Genomic DNA, 6,802 nt, shown 5'->3' with positions numbered 1-6,802 from the left:
GGATTAGCTAGTATGCTCCTCTAATTTAAATTCCATTGAACAAATATGGGATACATTAGGCAGACGCCCGGCTGCACGACCTTACCCATCGTAGAACACGAAACAACTGATACAGATGTTCTTTGCAGAATGGGAACACATTTCCCAAGAACTGTTAGATAATCTAGTATTGAGTATCGACAGATGGGGACCATTACAGTTAGGGGAGGTCATATTCTTTACTTAGGTTCTTTGATTTGTTGTTCTTCCTCTTAGCCAAACAGTTTTTCGTACCAACGCCGTTCTCTCTTAAAACCTTTTTCTGTTCGTTCAGTACTGTATGCGTCCTTTCATTTTTTCCAGTTGATGTTTTGCAGAGTTACCGCCAAAATCAGAGAAGTTACTCAAGTTTTACACACTAGTGTATTATCGAAGGAGAAAGCAGATTCCTTAAAAGTATTATTTTTCAAGGGAAAAAAATATTAAAACCATGCAACTGGCAACAGCAGTTTTACAAAGTGAATAGGCTGTATAATGGTTAGCATTGTATGATATCAGAACTGTAGTTGTGCGCATTCCTAAAACGCCTGCACACAAAACATGAAATAGTAATTCAATGACAAAGCCGTTTGCGGGGACTGAAGACTTCCCTACTTTTGAAATAAAAGTTTCAAGAAATGCGGTGCTTTTTATTAGCGAAAAAAAACGCTTTCAAAATTTCCTTCAGATACACTCATATTTGTAAAACATTGCAGCATCGTGAAGAAATAATCAGATTAGAAAGACTTTAAGCCAGGCACTACTCAAAATAATACAATTAAACTGAATTTTTTTGTTGTTGATTTTGTTTGTTGTGGGGGGGCTTATTTTGCTTGTTTTTCCTGTTGAACGGTAAATATTTTCTTATTACCAAACTCAGCGATATTTTTTTTTTTTATCTAGGACTTCCCTTCGCTACTTGGGACAAAGCAATCTCAACAGAACAGAAGTGATAAAGGGGGCATTAACTCGTATTTTTAATTCAAAACAACTGATAATCCACCAGTGAACTAATTTTATTTAAACTGATGAATTTGGCATGACGATAAGATTTCGAATCCTAAGTTTCGCAATATTTATTGATAAACAAATGTTAAAAAAGTGGGTGATTAAGTAAAGTGGTATGGAAAATAAAATAGAATTACAATAAAACGGTTATCGATTGCATATTTGCCTTTCTGTTGACTGAAAATGTCCAATTTAAAGACTGGTTAATTCGAATTACGAAAAGTATACCAGGTCTATCTGTCTATGAGGAGTGATGGCAACGAGAAGGATTTTCTAAGGAAATGTGCCCATATCTACGTTTACAGATGAAGAAAACCATAAAAACCACCTTGCAGCACAACCGTTCACAGTGTTGTCAGATCATATGATTTTTCGCAAATTTGCTACTTTGGACAAAATTTTGCGGCTAAAATTTATGTGTATGCGATTTTGCGAAATTTTTTCTACTCTAGCAATTTATTGTGCTACTTTTTGAGATTTCAAAAATTTTAATTATATGGTAAAAACTTTATAAGTTAAAATAATGTGTCTGATAAAATAAGTGTAAACGAGTTATTTAAGCTTAAATAGAAGTTCGCGTCTGGCAATCCTGAGATCACAGAGCAGGTGCAACTAGTTTTCAACTCCAATATTTGATGTTTTCACGTGCTTAATTGATTAATTTATTTAATCTTTAAAGTTTACCAATAAGCCAATGTAGCTGTCATATGGGTACTTTCAACCAAAACGTTGATCAAAACCATACAACGAAATAAATTGTGTTTGGAACTCTTAGATTCTATACTTCGAACGAAGATGTCAGTGGAACATTGGATTTTTCCTTATTAAAATTCTGTAACAAAAAATTCAGTTTTAAATACAAAAGGCAACTTTTATTTACTTATTTAGCATATCCGTCTGTAATTTTTCTCTTTTTGTATGCCAAGAAATTCTGCTCAGGAAGAGGAGATTATATAGTTTTAATAGTACATATTGGTTTTTTACATATATATATTTGTGTATGTGTGTGCGTGTAAAAAAACAATATATACTCGTGTTATTTTCCTTTTGTGTAAAGGGCAGTTAAATAATTTTCGTTTGAACTCAAGCAGCAAATATGATATTGTATTATTGATAGACAGGAGAATTCTATAAAAATATCAGTAACGAAAAAATATTGCAAGAAATATAAAACAGAATTATACACTATAATACTAATATTGATGATTTTATTACTTTACAGAAATTACTTTAAGCCAATTTTCCCCCAATTCTATGGTGATAACGAAGCGATTTGTAGTCTAAGTGCCATACATTGGTTACTCAAACAGAAAAAGAAATGAAATTAATTTTCCTATTATAATACGTATTATTCAGGATTAAACAATCGAGGTGACTTTGAAAATCAAAGCAAAATCAGTTTTCTAAATAACAACACAAAGAAATTTAACTTCGAGAAGAACGAGAATTTTATTAGTAATCAGAATCTGATAAAAATAAACAAATCAACCAAGCAGAAAGGAAAATTCACTGAAAAGCATTAACACTTAAAATAAAGCGAAAAATAATGAATTAGGTAAATGAACTGCTAACTCAAATAAATTACTACAAACACGCTAACAATCTAAACGTGAGGAAGCATTTAACAATGGATATGAACAAATTAATTTAAATATAAAAACTTAAATCATCTGAGAATTAATTAAAAGAAAAAAATTAATGTTTAAGCTTTGGATATAAGGAAAACTCTTCATCAAAAGTAAGATACGTAATTAAATTGACTAAGAATCGAATTAGAGAACGTAACTTACGGAACCAATGGAGACTGAACTTGTGATGACGTCAGAATTCATGTGAACATGCGCAACTATGACATCACAAAAATCACGTGATTTCTGACTTCATGTGCTACGTTTTTCGACTTTTTGATTCTTCTGCTAATTAAGCTGAAAAATTTCTGGCAACACTAGATTAGAATCCGGATCAACTAGCTGTGTTCAGCGGTCTTATCCGTATAGTCTGTTGACTGCCTCTTGGTTTTCCAGAAACATAAACTACATAGCGTTAAAGCGAATACGAGCCAATAATTCTTAACATACCCCATTCGAGAATTCCTTGGATGGTTCCGAGGCATTAACGTTTTTTGATCTCTACTTGGCATGGTGCTCTTAGCCTGTTGGCTGTAAATAGAAATATAAGCGCTACTGCGCTACTTAGATCAATATTTAGGTAAAAAAAAAAACATGCAGTTTTTATTCCCGACATGAAAAAGCCCCCTCCTCAAGCAAAACAATTTCTCTTTGGGCAGATAGTGCTCAAATGCTTTCCTTTAATTAAAATCAACGAATCACTTTGAGCGTTGGCCCATATATTAGAGCCCTTGTGTTAAACAAATATAATAGTGACAAGTATTCACAATTATTATTCTTTCTGTAAATTTGATCATCATATTCTTTAATATCAGCAGGAACTGATTACTGTCCAAGCACCAACAAGTGGCGAACCTACATATTCAGATCCTAAAAACTCCCGAAATCATGCAATAATTGTATAGTTATGTTATATAATTTTAACAACTAAAGCTTATTAATGCCTAATTATAAAAAATTGAATTTAACTTGAAAGAATTATTTCATATTTGTAAAACGATGATATCCTGAAAAATGCGACATTCGTGGCTTTTCTTAAGAGAAAAGTAAGATTGTATACCCCATGTGCCTACAGCCCTAAGTTGTCTTTTTCGGGTCCAGTCTACCAGACGTAAGTGCAAACATTTGTATTTGACAGAATCATAAAATACCTTAAATCAGCGATTTTCAACCGGTGGTACGCAAGAGAAAGACAGATATTTTTAACGCAAAGAAAAAAAGTATTTTTAACTATTAAATCCAAAATTCTCGTGAAGAAAAAGAACACTTGATAGAACTTTTCTGTGATCGAACTCTAACTAAAGATTTCTAGAATGACACACTCGTTAAATTTTGGCTGATCCGAAAAAGAGAATTTAAAGGCATTTTAAATAAAACTATTAAATTTTTATTACCTGTTTGCATTTTGTTATTTTGCGCGAAGTATTTTTGTGAACAAAAATTTTCTTCCATGTTATATTTGAAAAATAGATATAGAACAAAATTAAAAGTGGATCCTAATTTACGATTCAAACTAAATGAAATAAGACCAGACAAAAAGGAACAGATATCTCTTAGACAGGCCCAAATTTCGCACTAAATATATAATTAGAGTATTATAACTTAAATTCTGAGAATTAAAATGGCAACCATTTTTTAATCTAATATTTTTTATGTGTGCACATTTAATACAAATAGCCAATAGGTTGTGCAGATGGCAAAATATTTATATATATATTTAATATTTTTATATAAATATATAATTAGAGTATTATAACTTAAATTCTGAGAATTAAAATGGCAACCATTTTTTAATCTAATATTTTTTATGTGTGCACATTTAATACAAATAGCCAATAGGTTGTGCAGATGGCAAAATATTTATATATATATTTAATATTTTTATTGAGAAACTGAAAATTAATGATTTTAAAATGTAGTGGTAGTGTAAAAATTTTTCAATTTTTGTTTAGATGGTACGCGTTAGTCAAAAGATTGAGAACCGCTGCTTTAAATTATCATATTTCGCGCCACACGTACTAAGTAGCAGTCTCTTGGCGACAGCATATGTTATTGGCGACTGAATGAAAATGAAATTTATTTTAGCAACCCTATTTGCTCTCCAACACCCGGATTCAAAAGAATCGCGTTTTTCCCCGGCACATCTCTGCTTCATGCAGATAAAAGCGCGCAATCACCTCTGATCTTTCATACCTCGTAGATTGTCTTAAGGTTTGCGTTTGAAAACCATTAACTTGAGAAAGTGAAGTATCAGACACCAGAGAATTTTCGAGGTGGTAAGTTTATTTTATTCGTTAATCCTTTTAAAATCCTTAATAATGCAATTAACCAGTATTCTAACTTTTCATTTTATTATTTTTTAGTTGCTATTAGTTTAATCTCCCGCTTAGAAGTTTTTCATCGTTTTACAAATCCATTAAATATCATCGTTTAACAAATATCCTTAAAATATTAATTTTATAAGATTTCATTTACTATATTATAATAAACTCTAAAAAAAATAAGTCTTAATTGAAAAATTGTTAAAACCATTTTTCAATTAAGACTTATTTTTTTTAGTCATTTTAAGAAGTGCAGTAGTTGTTCGGTTGCATTAATCTGGAGTTTGACAAACTTTAGGCCTCAGTATTTCAAAATTTCTTGCAGTTTATTAACTTTAGTTTGTCATTTCAAGGCCATGTGTTTTCTGAAACGAAGAGAAATGTTGTTCAACTCTAGTATGTGATTTGTAAAAAGGTAATCTTTTCTGGCCCTGAGCTTAGTTTTCATTAGATGAAAATTTTGAATACTATTTAATTCAAACATTTAAGACTAGAATGATAAATTTTCATTTTTTATAACTTGTGCCTCATGACTTGGGCACCTTCGTTTTCTTAAACTGCTAGTGTTCTTGCACCCAAGTTTTCTTTGTAAAATGTCTACTAGTGTTTGTTAATTTATGGAACTTTAACCGCTATAAACGTACTTGAAAAGTGTAATTGCTTATTTCAGGGTTAAAAACTGTTTTTATATGGACTTCTGTTTAAAATTTATGCTTAACCAAAGTCTGCTTTTTAAAAATAGATAAAGTAAACTGTAAAATACTAAAGACATAACTTTATCTCATTGCGGTATCGAAATACTAGAACCGGCATCATTAAGATTAAACTGCAAACAGTAACTTCTTACTCTATTTGCCTCGCGTAATTTCATCGCCGAATAATGTCAATATATGAAATTTAAATTCCTTTTTTAGATGGTAATCCGTGAGATATATCTGACTTTGTAGACTTTCAAGATTAAAAAAAAAAAAGTCTCAGCTTTCTAAGAAAATTGCAGAAATTCGTTTGCTAACTGAAAAGATCTGTATTATTCCTTTAATAACTAGCAGAAATACCGACATTTTTCGCAAGATTTGCTTAGAAATCCAAAGACGTATTTAAAATGTCGCAATTGTTACGCCCTGCATATTGTTTTTATGTCGAAATATTAGACGAAGTTTTAGATAAATTAAAAAAAAAACTTTTTGGATATTATAGAAAATTCTGTTACTCACGATTCGTTCGCCAAAATTTGTAGTATTTGTTTACGCAAGTAAGAATCCGCCACCCTTGGTAACAAAAGTACGAAGCAGTCTTTCGAATATTCTCAAAATTTATTGTCACATGCGTCTAATTATGGGAAAGCACGCGCAAGCTGTTCGTAAATGTCATCTTCGGGAGACAATAGGGAGAGAGAAAAATTACTGAAAGCTTCCTTTAATGCATTAATTTAATGTTCCTTTAATTTCTCTTTAATACATTATTTTAAAAACTGTGTCATATAAAGAATTTTAAGGAATTAAAATTTATTATGTGCTGTTTTAGCGTTATCGCATTCTTTCTATAACATCGTAAAAATTAGTATAGAGACAATTTTAAATTAAACTTAATATATTTGTTATAGCACGATTATCTTCATGTATATCAAATCATAAATTGTTGCAAATATATGATATGAACTGAGGTGTCTGGTTAAATTTAAATAAGAAGAAACTAGAGATTAAACACCGAAAATAATCGCGGTCTTTATTTAAAAAATAGCACCTGCTTTATTATTTTTAACTGAAGGGGGAAAACTAAGCTTTCATTCAAAGCTTAAAGCCTTTTTATGAATGAAAATGCTGTTCT

General features: G+C 30.8%; 1 protein-coding gene across 2 annotated transcripts in view; it reads left to right on the top strand.

Annotated features, from left to right (window-relative positions):
• The first annotated feature begins 4,773 nt into the window (after positions 1-4,773).
• The window catches only part of LOC118205341 (leukocyte elastase inhibitor-like), a 44,262-nt gene continuing 42,233 nt past the window's right edge, over positions 4,774-6,802 (top strand). The window contains exon 1 of one of the 2 annotated variants that reach the window (XM_085819113.1): positions 4,774-4,930. The gene's annotated coding sequence lies outside the window, so the exon portion shown is untranslated. The remainder of the gene's footprint in view (positions 4,931-6,802) is intronic. The other variant, XM_085819114.1, reaches the window with a different exon arrangement.

Source organism: Stegodyphus dumicola, chromosome 6 (assembly GCF_044657685.1).
Source record: "Stegodyphus dumicola isolate Sdum_Otavi_A_Nest chromosome 6, ASM4465768v1".
NCBI lineage: Eukaryota > Metazoa > Arthropoda > Arachnida > Araneae > Eresidae > Stegodyphus > Stegodyphus dumicola.
Note: the sequence above shows the minus strand (reverse complement) of the source record. Positions and strands in the feature narration are given on the sequence as shown.